Below are 22,393 nucleotides of genomic sequence, written 5' to 3' on the forward strand. Positions count from 1 at the left end.
ATTGCTATAACTTGGCAGATAATGAATTCTGAGAAGAGTTATACATATGTCTCACTTTAAATACCTTAACTTGGCTTATGTGCAAATGCAATGGCCAGATTCCTATGTGTAATTGAAATGGAATTGAATCTACCTCTAGTGAGTTAATACTTCTTTACTGTCTATGTTGAATTTTAGGCAACTTTCTAAGTTACTGAAACCATACCAATAAAAAGTTTGAAGATGAGAAACTTTTGATAGGCTATTTTCTTAATCTTGAATTTTAATCTCTATATGTGCAGACATTTTAAACACTTTGCCTGGCAATAAATGTTAGTTGCATGACTTCATGTGTATGTATGCATGTATGTAAACCCTAATATATTTTATTATAGTACATGAGGACCATATTCTCTGTTTGCAACACATAGAATAGGAGTCTGCACACATTATTTTAAAAATTACAGATAGTAAATAGTCTAAGCTTTCACGCTATACAGTCTCTTGTCATAAATAATTGCCTCTACTGTTGTAGCACAAAATATATACATAAACACAAATGATACATAAACAAATGGGGGTGACTCTGTTCTACTAAAACTTTATTTACAAAAACTGCAGGTAAGCAAGATTTAGCCCAAGAGCTATAATTTACACTTGTTAGAGACAATTTAAAATTACACATAACAGTCAAACTATAGAATGGCCCACAAAATATAGAGTAAGCCCAAGGGAATGTTTTTGAACAATATCATTCAAAATACACATATGGTGTTCCTTAAACTTTATGGGTTTTTTCTGACTTATTTTTTAACATGTCATATATTTCACAGTATTTAAGTAATGTAGTGTTTAAAATATAAAACAAATCCTGTCTTTCTTTGTTCATATGATGCAAAACATTAATACAACTAGTTATGAAAATTTACTCAAGCAACTGAAAAGCAAGTCCACAAACTGAATTTATTTAAAGCTCAATCCTTGTTCCTATGACTGACTCATTCATTTTATTAAATTATTGATTGTATTTATTTATAAAATTAGAAATATACAAGCTTCACTTCATTGACCTCTAAAATGGGAAGAATAGTACCCTATAACCCTTCAGTAAAGGAAGGGAAAATATTTTACCAAAAATCAATTTAGCCCAGCTGGTGTGGCTTCGTGGTTGAGCATTGATCCATGGACTAAGAGACTTCCAGTTCGATTCCTGGTCAGGGCATATGCCCAGGTTGCAAGCTTGATCCCCAGTTGGGGGTGTGCAGGAGGTAGCCAATCGATGTGTCTCTCTCACTGATGTTTCTCTCTCGCGCACGCTCCCTCTCCTTCCTCTCTCTCTAAAAATCAATAAAAACATATATATTTTTTAAAAGATTAGTTTAACTTTCTCAAGAGGAGATGTCATGTCTAATTTTTTTAGTGTGACCTTTCAGACTATTTTGATACTGTCTCTTATAGGCAAGCTGATGTCAGCAAGACCCTCCAGTACATTGAACAAAAAAATGTTCAGCCTAAATGTCTGAAAGAAAAAGATCACAGAATTGACATTGCTACCGAAAGTCTGCAAGAATCAAATAAGAAATGATTATAAAACATTTTATAAGCAAGTGGCTCCCTAAATGCTTAATAACATTTCTGCTAATGGCTTTCCTCTCCTAGTATTCCACCTCAGTCATTTGATTTCTTTCCTGTACCACCAGAGCATTTTAGCTCTTCCTAGTCTCCCTCGCATGCCATTCAGTGAGTTAGAACCATTTGACAGGCAGCCATATACTACCTGTAACAAAGAGCAGTAATTTTACTTAAGTTCTGTGTCTTAAAGATAGAATTGTCATCTGTGTTAGACCAGGTGGATTTGGAAGGCTTACCAGGGTAAGTCTCTTAATGGATATGTTTATTTTTCATAACATGGAACTGTAGAGACAACTAAATCTATAAACACAACTACTGATGACTTCCAATAACAACATGTCCTAACAGGTATCCTATCTAGCTTACACCTAACAAATCTTTGAATAGTTCATTTATGTCTCTTTGATTCTACTTGCATATTTTACTGCCACTAGTTAAAGGAGGAAGGTTTTTTTAGATGGTAAAAATAAAAAACAGATTTGCAAGAGCAAGGTACACTAGGGAGTACAAACCAAAGTCAGATCATGGAAAAATCTTTTTGATCCTAACTCCCTGAGTCACATAAAGATGTTAGACTTTCTTAAACTCTGCCAATATTGACTAGGCCAGACAAGAGGTGACTTATATACCCAGCCTGTGCTGTTCCAGACTCTTTCCCATAGTGGTCCTTCAACCTGTCACAGTATATAAAAAGCCCTCAGGCATAATCACTCCTTGTGCTTTATGCATAACAGAGACAACTAGAAATGATGAGTTTATTTTGAAATTTTAATTTAGGTTCTTTTTTACACTGTGTGCACACATCCTTTTCTGAAAGTCACAGGCAAAGTATTAGATTTCTTTCAAGCCCAACTAAATACAGTTCTGCTGAAACCTAGATGAAAAATGTAGATGTGTAAGAGTTGAACTGCATTAGAGAGAGCACCAGCACTGAGTTCACTGTCCATGGAAATAGTTTAGACTGGCATAGAGTTACTTGTATTCATAAAAACTCATCCAGATACTGAGGTCTATCACTAATCATATTTCCTCCTCAACATCAATAATATCACCAGGATATAAATAATAAAAATATGCCTACTTTGATATAACATAATACTTAAGACCATTATATTCAGAACTTAACAAATAAGAACTGGATTTAAAACCCCATTTCGCTATGTCTTAACTTTGTGTTCTTGATAAGCTACTTAATTATAAGCCTTAATTTCCACTTTGTGGAAAATTGGGTCATAAATGTAGCTACCTCATAGAGTTATTATGGAAATTAGATTAAATATGTATATAAACCTGATAGTCCAGAGTGTTGTACACATCATACACTGATTCCTCAAAACTTCTTGGATTAGGGCAGGGAGAAATAAGTTTATTAAAAATCATCTCCTGATCACCTATCTGGCCCAATCAAATTGATCCCTCAGCACCTACAAACAATTCATTAGATAAAGAAACAGACTTAGCAGAGTTCCTACTAAAATCAGGCAATGCAGAGACAACAATATGGTTAGCATTTTTTAAATTTAATTAATTTATTTTTATTACAGATGTTTCTCCTTTTCCCCCATTGACACCCTCCTCCTGTTCCCGCTGCAAACACCCCCCCCCCCCCAGCATTGTTGTCTATGCCATTGGTTATGCTTACATGCATAAGTTCTTAGATTTATCTCTTTCCTCCACCCACCCACCCCCCACTCCATAGTCTGAAGTTTGTCAGTCTGAACCCTACTCCTATAGCTCTGGATCTATTTTGTTTATCAATTTATTTTGTTTACTATATTCCACAAATAAGTGAGATGATATGATACTTGTCTTTCTCTGACTGGCTTCATTTGCTTAGCATAACACTCTCCAGGTCCCTTCATGTCATTTCTTACGGCTGCATAGTATTTCATTGTGTATATGTACCACAACTTTACCTGCCATGATGGCTGCCAAATCATCAAACAACAAGTGCTGGTGAGGGTGTGGAAAAAAGGGGACTCTAGTACACTGCTGGTGGGAATGCAGACTGGTGTAGCCACTATAGAAAACAATATGGTGTTTCCTCAAAATATTAAAAATTAAACTGCTATTTGACCCAGTGATCCCACTTCTAGGAATATATCCTAAGAAGCCTGAAACACCAATCAGAAAGAATATATGCACCTTTATGTTCATAGCAGCACTATTTACAATGGCTAAGATCTGGAAACAGCCCAAGTGACCATCAATAGATGAGTGGACAGAGACAACTATACAGAAACTCAAAAGTTAGGTCTAGTTGAAAAGATCAAAGAAGACTGGGTAGAGTTTGGTCAATGAGAGAAGTTTTGTCATGCTAAATGCAGAAATAACTGAATATCCCCCCTGAAAAACTACTATCAGCCCTATAAAAATAATCCTAATTTGCTCACATGTTTTAGAGATATCTTTATAACCTTACCATTTCATGTATGTAAATTTCTTCTCCTAACTATTATATGCTGAGGGCCTATAAAGGAGCACACTGAAGTGACAGTATCATGACTCACTCAAGTCCACAGTTTGTTTGGCTCGAAATACACTCCTCTCCCAAGGTAATTCCACTTTTAATTCAAAATTCAGTTTAGATGTTACCTTTTTCTTGAAGACATACCTCTCTCTCTCCACTCCTATGTCATGTTCTATGAAAGCCTGTGGAATAAAATTTATGACAGTTTTATTATCAACTGGTCCTTGACTAGTGACCCCAGGGAATAAAAACTCCTTGAGAACTAAATGAGACACTGTTCTTCTTTTTATCAATAGCTCCAACCACAGTGCCAAGCACTTAATGGGCGCTCAATTAAAGATTACAAATAGATGATTTAATAAATGAGTTCAGGAGCTTCAATTATAAATACCATTGTAGTATAAATGTAACAGAAACAAGCATTCATGGGCCTCACTACTTTCTTTTAGTAGTTTCTCATCTTTCCACACTTTTATTTTGAAAGGTTGTCCTAGGGCAGAAACTGAGCATTTTTCAACTTCATGATAACTGTAAAATCTATAACCAATATTTTTAGAGCACCCAAAAAAACAAGGTTTACAAAAGAGAAAAAAATTAAGGAAGGCCAGTCACAAAAAGAAAAACGAAGAAAATTAGTTCTTCTGTACCTGAGTTGATGGTAATATATGTCTCCCATCAATTTCCCTTTTCTCCACACCGAGCCTCTCCTTTTGTCATTGTGAGTACTAAAGACATGATAGCCTGCTGGTTAAATGATAGCCTGACACAGCATGCACATGGCATTAATTCTTTGCTCCTAAGACTTTTAACCATGTACATAGTAAACAGCTAGGCTTGGTCTCCTGGGAATCCTTTTTAGTCCTTCTATTTCATATTCATATTCTAAATTAGAACCATTTACTCCTATTGGATACCCATCATATCTTTAGATTATCACTGACTCCATTAGACATCATACTAACTATAGGAAACACTCATTTTAAGAATCTGTAGTCTTGTCTGGCTGATGTGGATTGAGTATCATCCCCTGGACTGAGGGGTCCTGGTTTGATTTCCAGTCAGGGCATATGCCCAGGTTGGAGGTGTGCAGAAGGCAACTGATCAATGTTTCTCTCTCTAAAAAAAATCAATAAAAACATTAAAAACAAAGAATCTGTTGTCTTTATTTCTTGATAAAATACATTTTTAAAAAGCAATAAAATAGTTTATCTCCAAAATGTTCATCAAGCACCTGCATGAATTTAAGTCTATGGCAAGTCGATCACCTTCTCCCTTTCTACTGTAAGGAGTTTCCATTCTTACCTCATAGTGTTCCTGTGATGAGTTGCAAAATTGTAAATTAACTTTTTCTGAGGTCAACCCAAATTTGCTTTCCACTACCACTATATTCTAGACAAGAACTAACAAAAGGCAGATTTTATTTTTATAGCATAACCACTTTTATTTTTTGCCTTGTTCTACTATGTTGTCTAATAACACTAAACTCACCTTGCAATTTATGTGGCGATGTTGGCTGCTTGGCCTGAGCATCTGTTCTCCAAGTGCTTTCCCATGTGCCCTGATCCTGTGTGAGACACTGATAAATTCTGCCGGAGATACAGAGGATGATAGGCGATTTAAAAATATCTATTTTCCTCTATTCTCACTTTCTTCTGAGAAGTCTTTCAATCTATTTCTGAGTTCAGTTGATTGATTCTGAACTAGTTTAAACTCAAGGTCTGGAGCAACAATCTGAAAAATAAATAATAGAGAGATATTTAAAAAGTGCCTTGGTTTTATCTTCTGATTCATTCAACAGAAAAGTTTTTTTAGGGTTAGAAGTTCCTTTTTGTAATCTGTAGTACTCTGAGTTACTACTGGAGTGAAACATTACAGAAGAGAAATGGTGAAATGCAATTTAATACACATTAAATGTTATAGAAGAAGTAAATATTGAACAAGAAAGACTCAGGCTTTACTTGAGGTATTTCTATGGTCTCTCTCTCTCTCTCTCTCAATGTGTGTATGTCTGTCTTAATTAGTTAAATTAAGTTAAATTAATTAGTAAAGCTTTAACAGTGAGCAGTGAGCGCTATGAGGAAGAGAAAAAATTCTCCTTTCCCTCCTCCAGTTCTTTTTGGCTGGTGGAATAATCAAATCAACAGGAGGTGAACTGACGAGTAAAAATCAAATTTAATTTCTTGCACACATACATGAGAGATGAGAGACTCCACATACAGGAGAGGTTCAGAGACAGAAAGAGGTATTGAAGAGGTATAGAAGACACCTGAGCTAGGGATGAGGAAGGTGCCTTGTGGGCTTCAAAAGCTCATAGAAGGATGATAAAATGAGAAGATGTTTAGTAAACAGAAGTTTGTCCTGCCCTATAGATAGGTCAAAGCAAAGTATCTCTAATCATCTCTTTTGGTCAAGGCCCCTAATATTGAATTATGAGGCAGTTTCAATTCAATATTCACATTTCTTAAGAGGTGCTCAGACCATGGAATGCCTTTGAGAATATTTCATATAGTAATGGGGACTCTTGTTGGTAAAAAAAAATTTCAAATTTTTCTAAGTAGTAAGGAGGAAAGTTACACTTGAGCCTGAAACTAATTGCCTTTACTTCAAAGTAATCTGGGTAGTACTGAGATACATGTTGGATGGCTTGTTTTGGGCCCCCACAGTTTATAATGGATAAATACAGAGATGCTTTTAAAAATTGACTTTATTTTGAGGGTAATTTTTTTTTTTTTTTAACTGGAAAACAAATATACAACTTGGAATGGATTTGAGGCCAATTGTTGCATAAGCAGATTTTCTTTAAGTGACTAAACAAAGTTTAAAAAGCAAGTAACAATACAAGAACAGCAGTACAAAAAATCAGTATACAAGTGCCTGAATAATACACCAGTTTTGCAGTAGTGCAACTTTTAAGTACATGTCATTGACAGTCCACACTTCAACAACATGCTAGCACCTCCTAAAGATAACTACTTAAAAAAGGGCATAATCTAGCCCTGGCCGGTTTGGCTCAGCGGTTAAAGCGTCGGCCTGCGGTCCGGAGAGACCCGGGTTCGGTTCCCGCTAAGGGCACGTACTTCGGTTGCAGTTTGTCCCCGGCCCTGCTTGGTCATGCGGGTAGCAGCCACTCGATGTGTCCCTTCACGTCGATGTTTCTCTCTCCCTCTCCCTTCCTCTCTCTCCCTCCCACTCTATCTGTACAAAAATGGAAAAATATCCTCGGGTGAGGATAAAACAACCAAACAAAAGGACATAATCCAGATTTTTCCTCATTTGACCAACTCCATCTCAATTTAGATGTGGAGAAGAGCTTAGATACATGTACAGTAAGCTATGTGCAACATGCTACTTGATATATTTTCTAAAATAAGGTTTCAGAACAATGACAGAAAGATAAGGGGAGAAAATATGGAGGAATGAAGTCTTAATTACAGTTCATAATAGGTCAGTGTGGGAAAGTGTTGTGTTGTTTGTCTGTTTGTTTATAATTGACTTTAAATAAAGGTAGCAAAAAGCTAAACTTTTCTGCCAATTTGTGTAATCAGAGTACCTCAACACAACTCTTTTTTTTTAAGTTATCTTTATTGTTGAATATATTACAGATGTCGCCCCTTTTCTTCCCCGTTGACCCCCTCCTCCTGAATTCCTCCCCCATCCTGCCTTCCCCACACTATTGTCTGTGTCCATTGGTTATGCATATATGCATAGAAGTTCTATGATTTATCTCATCCCTCTCTCTCTCCCCCCTTCCCTTTGAGGTTTATCAGTCTAACAACAATTTGTACTTATTAATTTCTTCATCTTTTTCATCCATTCCTCCAACCCCATCCCATCTGGAAAGCACCAAAAAATTCTCAGTATCTATGAGTCTGTTCCTGATCTGCTTGCACATTTTGTTTGTAGATTCGATTGTTGATAGGTAAGTATCAACTGCCATTTTATTGTTCATATTTTTGTTCTTCTCCTTCAAGAAGAACCTTCAACATTTCATATAATACTGGTTTGGTCATGATAAGCTCCTTTATCTTTTTCTTGTTCAGGAAACTATATGTCCATCGATTCTAAATGATAGCTTTGCAGGATAGAGTAATCTTGGTTGTAAGTCATTGGTTTTCATCACCTTAAATATCTCTTGCTACTCCTTTCTGGTCTGCAAAGTTTCTTTTGAGAAATCAGCTGACAGTCTTATGGGAACTCCTTTGTAGGAAATAAACTGCTTTTCTCTTGCTCTTTAAAATTTTCTTTGTCTTTAACCTTTAGCATTTTGATGATGATGTGTCTTGATATGGACCTCTTTGGGTTCAACTTGTTTGGGACTTTCTGTGCTTCCTGGACTTGTATGACTGTTTCCTTTACCAAGTTAGGGAAGTTTTCTGTCATTATTGTTTCAAATAGGTTTTCAATTTCTTGCTCTCTCTCTTCTCCTTATGGCACCCCCATAATGCAAATGTTGGTATGCTTGAAGTTGTCCCAGAGGCTCCTTTCATTATTCTCATTTTTTTGGATTCTTTTTTTTTCTTTTTGCTGTTCTGATTGGGTGTTTTTTGCTGCCTTCTATTCCAAATCAATGGTTTGCTTCCTTATATTCCAAATCAGTGGTTTGCTTCTTGGTTTCGGCTACTCTACTATTGATTCCCTGTAAATTATTCTTTATTTCAGTTAGTTCATTCTTCATTTCTGACTGGTCCTTTTTTATGTTGTTGATGTTCTCACTAAGCTCCTTGGAGTTCTCCTTAAGTTTCTTGAAGTTTTCATTAAGTTCCTTGAGCATCCTTACCAGTGTTTGGAACTCTGCATCTGATTGATTGCTTCTCTCCATTGTGTTTAGTTCTTTTCCTGGAGTTTTGTTCTTTTATTTCATTTGGGACATGTTTCTTTGTCTTCTCATTTTGTCTGCTTCCCTGTGTTTGTTTCTATGTAACAGGTAGAGTTTTATGTCTCTAGGTTTTGTAGGATGGCCCATTGTTATAGGTGTCTTGTGGGACCCAGTGATACAGCCTCCCTGATCACCGTAGCTGGGCCCTCGAGGTGCACACCTAGTGTGGACTGTACACCCTTCTGTTGTAATTGAGTCTTGATTGCTGTTGGCACATCAATGGGAGGAATTTACTCAGGCTGATAAACTGCAAGGACTGGCTGAGTTCACTGACCACTGGCCTCTGACTACCTTGGAAGATCAGCTGTGTAGGGGCCCACCACACAGAGCAAGACTTACTTCAGCAGGTCTCTGGTACTCACTGAGTCCACTCATTGACTGTGTCACTTGTGGAGGTGGTTGGGTGGTAGTGCTTTGATGTGATATGAAGCTGTCAACTGAGTGTTCTGACTCTGGGGCAAGGTCAGCCACTGTCTGTGTTCTACCTGGGGCCACCAGGCATAAGTTACAGAGTGATATACCAATGGCTGTTTCTTGTGCTGGGTCCAGGAAAAGCCAAGTTGTGAACCAAAGCTGGCTGCTTCTGGTGCCAGGCCTGGGGCCATTTAATGAGAGGTATAGGGCTTGCTGAGACCAGATTCTGCTTGTTTGACAGATTTTAGGAAAATCTGAAGCAGGATCCAAGACAGGCCAATCCTATGGTAAAGCCACTGAAAACAGCTTGGATGGGCCATAAGATTGGGTGGGGCAGAGCCTCACAGAGTCAATAAGGTGGGGCAAACAGTGTGAGCCAGGTTGCTGGAGTCCCAGATATGGCAGCTGTCTGCCATCCTGTGGGGTAAGGGCTCATCAAAGGAACAATTACTTAGACTTTCTCCCTCTGAGCTCAGAAGGGAGGCAGCTTGAAGGGCAACAGACACATATGGGGAAGAACTGAGTTGTTTGGTCTCAGGACAGGGGCTGGAGAGAGAGGCAACTTTCTCTCAGATAGACATGCTGATGGAGGCCATTGTTCTTCAGCATGACTGTTAAGTGGGATGATTAGCTAGTAAAATGTTAAGAACTTCCTCAGAAGATCACCCTTACCTGCATAATGTCTTGGACCCATCAAGAAGTATTCTGTCTTTCCTTTGAGGCTTTAATCCTCATATAAATAAAAATATCACCCAGGCTTGGTAAAATATTGAGTTATGAGGCAGTTCCAACTCAATATTTACATTTTTTAAGAGGAGCTTGGACCATGGAATGCCTTTGAGAACATTTCATATAGTAGTAGGGATTCTTGTCGGTAGAAAAAAATTTCAATCCATCAAAAATGTTTGATGTAGTGGCCTATTATGTTTGTAGAAAGCATGTGTGGGTAGTTAAAAGAGTCTTTGGGTTCTTTATCTACTCCTATTTTATAGACTAATGAGATTTAGGATATGTTTTGTTTTTTTCTAAAGTACATTTTCCAACAATAAAGGACTAACTCTTTGAGACCTACTCATTCCTTGTCTAATTTATTGCTATCCAATATAATGGAAAATGCCTCAATTTATATATTTGAAGAATGTTCTATTTATCTGTCTTTCTCTTCTCCTTATGTTCACCCACCCCAATGTCAGCTGTCATAGAACTCAAGCACTCGTAGTACAAGGACTGCCACTATTCCTTAGGTCACCTATTGTCCTAATATATAGATATAGAAGCTTAATAAACACTTCTGATATCCACAAATCCCTGTGCTTGAGAGGGCTCTCTATTTAACTACTTCACTTTATGAAGCACAACACCCACCACCACCACAAATACTTCCTTCTTCTGAGATGAAATCTCTTACCTCTTCATTAAAATCCATAGCATGCCTTTTAGAACAACGATTCTTGGAGAGCATAGAGGAAAATGTGTTTCATTAATTTATTCAACAAATAATTTTTATGTCTGTTAATCATAATGGAATTACCAAGGATCTTTTGATAAATATTACTTATCACAGATTTTAATATTATACATTATTTCCACCTAAGTTAGGTCTTCTCTCCTATCTCTATTAGTTATCCTGCTTTAGTTTTGCTTTCTTGTATTTATCACCACTTGAAATTATATTATGATTTATTTTTGTATTGTTTATCTCCCTGTACTAGAATGTAAGCTCCATGAAAGTGGGATATTTATTTCATCCATTGCTTTAACCTCAGTACCTAAAATTATACTTAGGCCATGGTAGGTAGTACTCAGTACTCATTAAATGACTTACCCAATCAATTAATTAATTAGTCTTAGTTTCAGAAACTACACAGTTATTCACTATGCTATATAGGGACCCTGTATAACAAAGGGATTGTGCCATAAGCCTCAGGACTAATGGGACTGAGTAAAGGATCAGAATCGATGAAAAAGACATACAGTTACTGAAGACAAAGGAGTGTCTATTTAGATTTTCTCAGTAGTCATTATACTCTTTTTCATCATAGAGATACAATTATTTCATTGATATTCAAAAACTAATCCATTGCTCTTAGTCTAGCTTGTAATTAATAATTAAAAGGTGAAAATTTTCATTACCTATTATCAAGTACTTTACCATATATATGGTGCAAGAGAACAATGAAAAATCTGATAATTAAAGAAATCAGTCTTGGACCTTTCATTTTAGTCAAGTATAAAAGGCACAACAACAATATAAGCAAATTTAGTGAATAGTCCAACAAGTTTAAGTCTATGCTATACAGTCCATGAATAATGAGAGATAAATATATCTATTTTTTTTTTACTAACAAGTTCCCACTAATGTGGAAAGTGTAGCATTAATTTGTGGCATGAAAAATAAATGTTAGAGAAAAAAACAACAACTAACTTTTGGTGAGTACCAGTCACTGCTGGTATGATTTATATGGGTTAAGTTGCTTCAACTTCAATATTAACCCTATGTTATTATATTGATGAGAAGATAAAGGTCAAACTGCATTTTCACTCAGAGATATGCAGCTAGAAAACAGCAGAACCAGCATTTTGAACCCATATCTGCCTAGTTAGAAGGAATAAATAACTACAAAAATTTTGTTTTAAGATCCAAATAATTCTTGAAATTATTTACAATACTCATGAAAAGCCTTAATAATTAAATAATTTTATTTGGAATATAGAGTTTTACTTTTTAAGCAATGGGGGGATGCAAAGTTTTTGCTAAAGATGTAAGTATTTAGGGTAAAAATATTCAATAAATTGACGTTTTTGTTTTCAGTAAAGATCTGTTAGCCATTCTTTAGCCAAAATGTGTAGGTAAATATTTATTTTACTTTTATACTTTTTTCTAAGGACACATATTGACTAGTAATAAAATTTACTTCTAGGTGTGATATTGTTTGATACTTGATTAATAATATTTGAGGATTTTTTCACTGTAAGAATGAGAACTGCTTTGGAAAGACATCTAGTGTTTCAAGCTGAAGAAAGAGTGAAGCTAGGAGATATATAAAATAATTTAAACCTGAGAAAAGATTTCATTCTTATTCTACCTAGCCTGGGAACTTAAACTTTTAAAAAATTTTCCAGTCCTGCATCAATGTCTAGATATAATACTGTTATAATAATCTGGTTATTATCTAACAGGAAAGGAGCAAAGGGGAAACTAGGTAATATAAGCATGCCATTTATAGAGCTTTGCCAGGAAGCTGCAGTTCACACTCTCCAGGTCTACTCCCCACAGATTGCTGGGAGAAGGGACTGGGTTATACACACAGGTCCAGTTAGATCTGGGAGAATAGGTGTGGCCCTACAAGGGCACAAAATCTGAGATACTTAACTCTAAAACAAAAGAAGTTTTCTCTCTTGGCTCTCCCCCTAGCTTGCCCATGCTCCTGGTTCTTTTTTAGGGGAATATTCCTGTGCATCTGCTGAGCCATGTGAAAAACACACACAAAAAAAATGATGGACTGAATCTAGCATGATGCTCTGCCAGACTCAACTCTACCATGGAATGAAAACTTGGGACACTGGCCTTGCTTCTAGCTGTGCTGAAACCCCAGCTGCCTGTCTTCCATGACTGGACTAAGAGACATGGGACTTTATAAATGTAACATCACACCAATAAAAATCACTCATTCTCCTGTGAAAGTCTTAGAAAATTCTTTTTCTCAAGATATCAGAGGATTCCAAAATGGCGGCAGAGTGAATGGAAGCTACACAGACCATCCATCAGGACCAAACTAGAATTAAAACTAAAATAAAGATAAATCATTGAGAAAAAGAAACTGGAGAGGACCCATTTAACCAGGGACAGGAAAAAAAGGACACTGAATTAAACCTGGTAAGTTTGCAGAGGTGCAAGAGGGTGGGCTAGGAACCCATGAACACCAGCTGTTTTAACAGTGAGCAGCTCCCTCAGGGTTAAAATGGCAAGCCAGCTCCACAGTGCAGAGGTTGGAACAGAGCACTAAAGTAGCTACAGCCACTCACCTTGGGCTATGGGAGAGGGAGGGCAGACTGGACTGGAACTACATGGAAACAATCAGGATTTGGAGGGCACTGACATTCTTTGCTGAGACACAGCCACACAGGACAGTGGCCACCTGGCTTGGGGAGCCCCTTCCCTAAGCCTTGGGGAAAAGAAGCAGCCCCTCCCTTAGAGATTTAACCCCACCCAGCTGGTCCAGACCAATACAAATTGAGGCTCATTAACAACCAGCATCTGTTGCACCCTCTGGAAATCCTCTTAAACTAAAAACCTGAGGGACTTTTTTTATTCAGCTGAGAGCTACAACCCAAGGCTCATCAAATAATTGAGACTAATAGCCTCCAGGCAAAAAGCTAGAGGATAACTGAACCTTTCCTGAGCTTACAAACCTACCCAAGAAAGTAAGACTTAACAGTGGTGTTCAACATGGGTCCTCCCACACTCAACCAAACCTAGTAGAGGGAGCCACAAACAGCAGAACACCAACACCCACAGGGAAAATTAGGAAGGCTCCAAAACCCACTGAGATAGCCAAAATAGTGAACCAAAGAAACGAATTCAAAAATAAAAGAACAAGAGAACACTACTGAAGATGAGATAAATGAAATGCAGCTAAGCAAGTTATCAGACATAGAGTTCAGAGTCATGATCTTGAGGAAGCTCTACAGCATGAGTAATAAGCTCAACACCATGAGTAAAGATATAAAAACACTGAACACCAACCAACTGGAAATGAAGAATGACATAGCAGAAATAAAGACTACATTGGAAGGAATAACCAGCAGAGTAGAGGAAGAGAAGGACTGGATCACTGAATTAGAAGACAGGGTAGAAAAATCAACCAATCAGAAAAAAAAAATTAAAAAACAGGAAGTCATCTTCAGAGGACTGTAGGATAACTGAAAACATAACAGTATTCACATCATAGAAGTTCCAGAAAAGAAAAAAATAATAATAATAAGCAAGGGATAGAGAATATATTTGAAAAAAATAGTGATAGAAAACCTCCTTAACTTGGTGAAGAAAAAGAAATTCAAGTTCAGGAAGCACAGAGAGCACCAAGTAAGAATAACCTGAAGAGACCCACACCAAGACACATAGTAATTAAAATGCCAAAAATAAAGGACAAAGAGAAAATCCTAAAGGCAGCAAGAGATAACCAATAGGTTACCTACAAAGGAACCCCCATAAGGCTATCAGCTGACTTCTCAACAAAAACACTACAGGCCAGAAGGGAGTAGCAAGAAGTAATCAAGGTCATGAAAAACAAGGATCTGAATCCAAGACTACTCTATCAAGCAAGGCTATCATCCAAAAAAGAGCTTCCCAGACAAAAAAAATAAAAATGCTAAAGGACTATATTAGCACCAAACAAGCACTGCAAGAAATGTTCAAAGGACTGCTGTAATTAGTAGAAGAAATAGGAAGAAAAATATAATCACAATAAACAAAAATTGCAATAAATAAGTACATATCAATTATCACCTTAAATGTGAATGGATTGAATGCTCTGATCAAAAGACACAGAGTAGCTGATTGGATAAGAAAACATGACTCATATTTATGTTGTTTACAAGAGACCTGCCTCACAACAAAAGACTCACATAGGCTGAAAGTAAAGGGATGAAAACAAATCTTCCAAGCAAACAGAAAGAAAAAAAAAAAAAAAAAAGCTGGGGTAGCAATACTTATTTCTGATAAAACAGATTTCAAAATAAAGGCCATAACTAGAGACAAAAAGACCACTACAGAATATTGAAAGGATCTATCCAACAGGAAGATATAACCTTGGTAAACATATATGCACCCAATATAGGAGCACCAAAATATATTAAAAATCTTCTGGAGGTCTTCAAAGGAGAAATCAACAGCAATACAATCATAGCAGGGGACTTCAACACTCCACTGGCATTACTGGATAGATCCTCTGGACAAAAAATTAACAAGGAAACAGAGACTCTAACTGATGCACTAGAGCAAATGGGTTTAATCCATATCTACAGAGAATTACACCACAAAACTGCAGAATTCACATTCTTCTCAAGAGCACATGGAACATTCTCAAAGATAGACGACATGTTAGGGCACAAACTAAGTCACTACATGTTCAAGAAGACTGAAATCATATCAGCATCCTTTCAGATCACAAGGGCATGAAACTGGAAATCAATTACAACAAGAACATGCAAAGACATTTAAACACATGGAGGCTACATAGTGTATTACTGAACAATGAATGGGTAACCAAGGAGATCAAGAAGAACATTTATAAATTTCTGGAAACCAACATAAGTGAACACACAGCAACACAAAATCTATGATATGCGGCAAAAGCAGTTCTGAGAGGGAAGTTCATAGTACTACAGGCATACCACAAAACAAGAAAAATTTCTAATTGACTATTTAACCTCACAACTTGAAGAACTAGAAAGCAAGCAAACAAACAACAACAACAACAACAACAAACCCCAGAGCAAACAGAAGGAAAGAAATAGTAAAGATCAGAGCAGAAATAATCGACATAGAGACCAAAAAAAAAAACAATTCAAAGGATCAATGAAACAAAAAGCTGGTTCTTTGAAAAGATAAACAAGATTGATGGACCCTTAGTAGACTCAACAAGAAACAAACAGAGAGAACCCAAATACACAAAAACGGAAATGAAAGAGGAGAAGTAACAACTGACACTACAGAAATACAAAGGATCATTAACAAATACTATGAACAATTATACAGCAACAAATTGGACAATCTAAGCAAAATGGACAAATTTTTGGAATCACATAGTCTCCCAAAACTGGACAAAGAAGAGATAGAAAACTTGAACGGACCAATAACAACTAAGGAAATTGAAGATGTAATCAAGACTCTCTCAGCAGACAAGAGCCCAGGCCCAAATGGCTTCACGGGGATGTTTTACCGAACAAAGAACTAAAACCCATTGTTCTCAAACTATTCAAAAAAATTCAAGAAGAAGAAAGTCTTCCAAACTTGTTTTATGAGGCCAGCATAATTCTAATTCCAAAACAAGAAATACACACTACAAAGAAAAAAACAACAGGCCAATATCCTTGATGAACATAGATGCCAAAATCCTGAACAAAATACTAGGAAATCGGATCCAGCAATGCATTAAAAATTATTCACCATAACCAAGTGGGATTCATCCCAGGGATGCAAGGCTGGTACAGTATTTACAAATCAATAAATATGATATACCACATAAAGAAAATGAAAGATAAAAATCATATCATCATATCAATTGACACTTGAAAAGCATTAGACAAAATTTAGCACCCATTTCTGATAAAAACGTTCAGCAATCTGGGAATAGAGGGATCATATCTCAACATTATAAAGGCCAGATATGAAAAACCTGTAATAGCCAAGATCATACTTAATGGGCAAAAACTAAAAGCATTTCATTTAACAACAGGAATAGGTCAGGGTTTCCCACTTCGCCACTCTTATTTAACATAGTACTGGAAGTCTTAGCCACAGAAATCAGAATTAAAAGTGATCCAAATTGGATCAGAGGAAGTAAAACTATCATTATTCACAGATGACATGATATCATACATAGAACACCCTAAAGACTGCATCAAAAATCTGCTATATTTAATCAATGAATTTGGCAAAGTAGAAGGATACAAAATTAAAATCAAGAAGTTGATGGCATTCTTATACACCAGTAATGAACTTAAAGAGAGAAAAACAAGAAAAACAATCCCATTTACCATTGTGGCAAAAAAATTAAGATACTTAGGAATAAACTTAACCAAAGAAGTAAAGGACCTATTTGCAGAAAACTATAGGACATTGAAAAAAGAAGTAGAGGAAGATATTAAAATGTGGAAGCATGTACCCTGTTCATGGATTGGAAGAATTAACATCATTAAAATGTCCCAACTACCCAAAGCAATCTATAGATTCAATGCAATCCCCATCAAAATACCAACAACATATTTCACAGAACTAGAACAAATACTTCAGAAGTTCATATGGAACCAAAAAAGACCCCGAATAGCCACAGCCGCCTTGAAAAAGAAGGACAATGTAGGTGGAATCACAATACCGGATATCAGGTTATACTACAAAGCAACTGTAATAAAAACATCCTGGTACTTGCACAAGAACAGGCATATAGATCAATGGAAAAGAACAGAGAACCCAGAAATAGACCCAAGACATTATGCTCATTTAATATTTGACAAAGGGGGCAAGTGCATACAGTGTAGTAAAGATAACCTCTTTAATAAATGGTATTGAGAATATTGAACAGCTACATGCAAAAAAATGAAACTAGAACTTCAACTTACACCATAAACAAGAATAAACTCAAAATGGATAACAGACATAAATGTGACTCATGAATCCATAAAAATCCTAGAAGAAACTGTAGGCAACAAAATTTCAGACATCACACGCAGCAGAATTTTTACTGATACATCATCTAAGGCAACAGAGACAATGGAAAAAAATGAACACATGGGACTACATCAAAATGTAAAGCTTTTGCACAGCAAAAGAAACAACCATCAAAATGAAAAGGGAACCCACTTATGGGAGAGCATCATTGCCAATGATACATCAGATAAGGGGTTAATTTGCAAAATATATTAAGTGCTCATACAACTCAACCAAAGGAAGACAAAGAACCCAATTAAAAAATGGGCAGAAGACTAAAGAGACACCCCTCCAAAAAGGACACAGAAATGGCCAAGACAGATATGAAGAAATGCTCAGTCACTAATCATCGAGAGGTGCAAATTAAAACAACTCTGAGGTATCATCTCACACCTGCCAGAATGGCTCCCATCAACAAATCATCAAACAGCAAGTGCTGGTAAGTGTGAGTAGAAAAGGGGACTCTAGTTCACTATTGGTGGGAATGCAAACTGGTGCAGCCACTAGAGAAAACAATATGGTGTTACCTCAAAAAATTATAAATTGAACTGCCATTTGACCCAATGATCCTACTTCTAGTAATATACCCTAAGAAGCCTGAAACACCAATTAGAAAGAATATATATACCCTTCTGTTCATAGCAGCACTATTTACAATTGCTAAGATCTGGAAACAGCCCAATTGTCCATCAATAGATGAGTGGATAAAAAAGCAGTGGTACCTATACACAATGGATCACTATGCAGCTATAAGAGAGAAAGATCTCTTATCCTTTGTGACAACATGGAGGAACCTTGTGAGCATCATGCTCAGCAAAATAAGCCAAGCAGAGAAAGACAAATACCACATAATTTCACTTATTTGTGGAATATAATGAACAAGTTGGGCTGATGAACAAAATAGACCGAGAGACATAGAAAGGAGTATGTTTCAGACTGACAAACCTCAGAGGAAGGGGGCGGGGCAGATGGATGAGATGAACCAAAGAACTTATATGCATGTATGCATAACCAATGGACATAGAAAACAATGCTGATGGGGTAGGGCTTGAAATGGGGTGGAGGGTGTCTAGGGGGGAAAAAGGGGAAACATCTGTAACAAAAATAAATTAATAAAAATTGGAGAAAAAAGATATCATAACAACCTCACTCCCACTAATGACAGAAATTGGACCCACTCATTTCTCTAGCAACAGATATACATCTAGACTACCAGGTAACCCTATAAATACCCCATGAAGAATTCACATATATATCCATCTTACATCCATTATCTAGACCACTGAATGTGACCAGATCTCTAGGTGCCCATCTTCTGGATCATCTGGCATTTATCGTCATGACTACCTGACATCTGACTGATAACCATCCTGAACCAATCATAAGGCTAAAAATACAGGATTAATAATTCTCAAAACTGCACTTTTTACTCTAAGAACTTTTTTTTTTTTTTATCCTCATCCGAGGACATTTTTTTTCATTTTTTTGTACAGACAGAGTGGGAGGGAGAGAGAGGAAGAGAGAGAGAGGGAAACATCGATGTGAAAGGGACACATCGAGTGGCTGCCACCTGCAGGACCAACCAGGGCCGGGGACAAACTGCAACTGAATTCTAAGAACTTTTAACTTTATTTTCTTTTTTGGAATACTTGTAGATTTTTGCCTAATTGTGATCTCAGTTTGCAAATTCTAGGACCCTTTTTCATTTATTTTTTGCCAAAGTCTCAAAACTATTTTTGAGGTCATTTAACAAAGCACAATTATTGTGTCTGAGACTCTTTATAACTTAAATAACTAAATTGTATTACTTTGCCTTGAATTTTATCTGAGTTGTTACTAGGGAAAAAAATGTGTTTGTGTGTGTGTGTGTACACTGTTAAGAGCAAGAGGAAAGTTAGTATCTGGACCAGAAAATACATTTCTTAGATTCAATTTGGTGTTACTTCCTGCTTTCCATGAATTGGGGTAACAAGAGCCCTCTGTGCTCCCTGCTCTTCTAAGTCTTGCAGGTAATTAGCATCTCTTAACATTTCCAGGCAGCTGCCTAATGAAATGCTTATTTCTCCAGAAAGTCACTTTGCATATAAAGCTTTGTCTGATCCTCTGAAACTAACAAAGGTATTTCAGTCCAAGAGACACTCTTACATTGCCAAAATAAATGTTCACATGTTAAAAAATCCCTTTCAAAATTTACATTAGGCTTATCTATAGAAATGAATTAAGGTAAGGTGATCATTAAAAAACAAAGTAACATCTACAAAGACGTTTTTCCTCACTTTCAACATATCTTCATTTTGAGGTTTTTTTCCAGCATATTATGAATTCCCAGATACATTTATTTCTTTCATTTGCTTTCTAAAATGGTTTCTTAGAGGAAAATCAGAACAGTGGAAAGGCTGTAAATGAGAAAAAAAAAGTGTTATTTAAGCTTTTTCCAGTTGTTCTTATTTCCGTCTTTTTTATAGCTAGTAGACCTTTGCCTTGTTCTTTAGTCCTGTGGGAGATGAGCAGATTTCTGCCCACTCTCACAGAAGGTTCTTTTCTAAGTATTTAGAGTTCCATTTTCAGGACACAAGTTCAATTCTCTTCTCTTTTTATTTATGCATGCCAGCCTAGAAAGGTTTGAGGCTTAACTAGAAATAAATACAAGTCTCTGCAGTAGGAAGATGCAGCATTCTGACTCTTCTACCTTGAATGCATGGACAATTAAGCTAAAAGCTTTGGGCTTAACCTCTTTCTATTATGTGCATATGCACTTGCAAATTTTTGTAGTATTTGGCAAGGATGGGGATTTCTTGGAAGTTAGGGCAGAGTCTTTCAGTATTGATTGTCAGGATGTATTAAGGTTGCAGAGAGCATGCCTTAAAACTGATAACACATTAGAGTTATTGTCAAGGCCCAGAACCCAGAATAATCTTATCTTTAGAAAAGGTTAAAAAGACAGAACTATTTCTGGTGTCAGTACAAGAGCAATAGGGTGTACATAGGATCAGAGCAAAGAATTCTGCTGTGCTATATAATCAGACTATGCCAATTCGGAGTCAGATGGGACATTTTTCCAATTCCCCACCTGTTCAAAGATAACAATCATGTCATAAACATAGGGCCAAGCAAAATGAATTGTGTAGTAACTTCTGTAACTTCTAATACAGACTTTTATAGCTGTTTTACCCCAAAGGCAAAGAGACCTTAAGGAAAACCTCAAGAACCTTCAGAGAGAGAAAGAATGAATGAATCAGGAAATGGATCAAGATTGAATTCCAACAACAGTATTTTCCATTCTAAGACCAGTGATGCTTTGCATGAATTGAATGGGTTAGGTTTTAGTGACAGATGAAAATGAATAGGAATCCTGGATTTTAATGTAAAAAAAAAAAACAAAAAAACTACAGAACAACCATTGTTCTCTTGATTTAAGGTATTTATCAGAAATAAATTACCTTTTAATTTTTATGTATTTCTGCTATATAGAGAAATATAAATACACAGTTTCTCCATATACCAATATATCTAACACACACACACACACACACACACACACACACACACAAACTGGTTGTCTTCCTTTTGTCCTTTTTAAATGAACTGAGAACTTCAGAACTTGTTAAAAGGTCTTGAGCTTTTTTACCACACATAAAGCCTGACATACAATTTGTTCAAAATGTCTCAGCTAGAAATTTACTTGGGCTCTATTTGTTTGCAGTGTATGGAATATTCCCAAGTGGCTGTGGTCTTCACAGTGGCTCAGCTCAGGATCTTAGGAAGCAAACTCCAACAGCAGAGATAGTTTTATAGTGTGATACAGTAGAGGAAGAATGTGAGTCTGCTTTAGCTAGAAGTAAGTATTAATTAGGAGTTAATCATATTGGTCCTTCCATCCCAATTTCACTACTCTAATTTCTATCTTTCAAACTGAAGAAAAAATGTAGTCATTGGCATCTTTACATCACCATCTTAGACAAAATACTGTGCCATGCATTAATAAACCCCTCCCCCAACTCTAAAATAAAACAGAATATGAAAACTGCAAACTGACATAAACCTCTTAGTGTCTCAATTATACTTCATAGTCATACAGGTTTTCTCAGTAAATATTTTATACACTCTAAGGTATATTACAATTACTGGACATTTTTGAAATGTCAAAAACTGAAGGGGTCTTTTCTATGTATTTAATTTCACAATTAGTAAGTCATACAGAATATTTATTAGACCTAATTTATTTTATTTTACCATAGTCCTGACCAACATTCCATATGTCTCATATTCAGCAACTAAAGTACACTTGTAGGTGCCAAGTATATCAGTAAATTTGGTCAATCCATGAACTAAGCAGTCTCTGAAGTCCCATAATAAGCCATGGAAGTTGACATTGATCAGCCAATTAAAGCATAAAAAACAGCTCGAAGAAGAAAGAAAACAGAAAGAAAAGATTACCTAGGATGAATCCAGCATTTTGAATTCCAGAATATTTTATTATTGATTAGAATTTCTAAAATAGTTTTGAAGAAAATGGACTTATGGCAAGCTAAGAGTTGTTTTTTCAAAAGGTGTTCCCACATAAATATTTAAATATGAGAAGATAGGAGTT

Source organism: Molossus molossus, unplaced genomic scaffold (assembly GCF_014108415.1).
Source record: "Molossus molossus isolate mMolMol1 unplaced genomic scaffold, mMolMol1.p scaffold_m16_p_5, whole genome shotgun sequence".
In the NCBI taxonomy this organism is placed as follows: domain Eukaryota; kingdom Metazoa; phylum Chordata; class Mammalia; order Chiroptera; family Molossidae; genus Molossus; species Molossus molossus.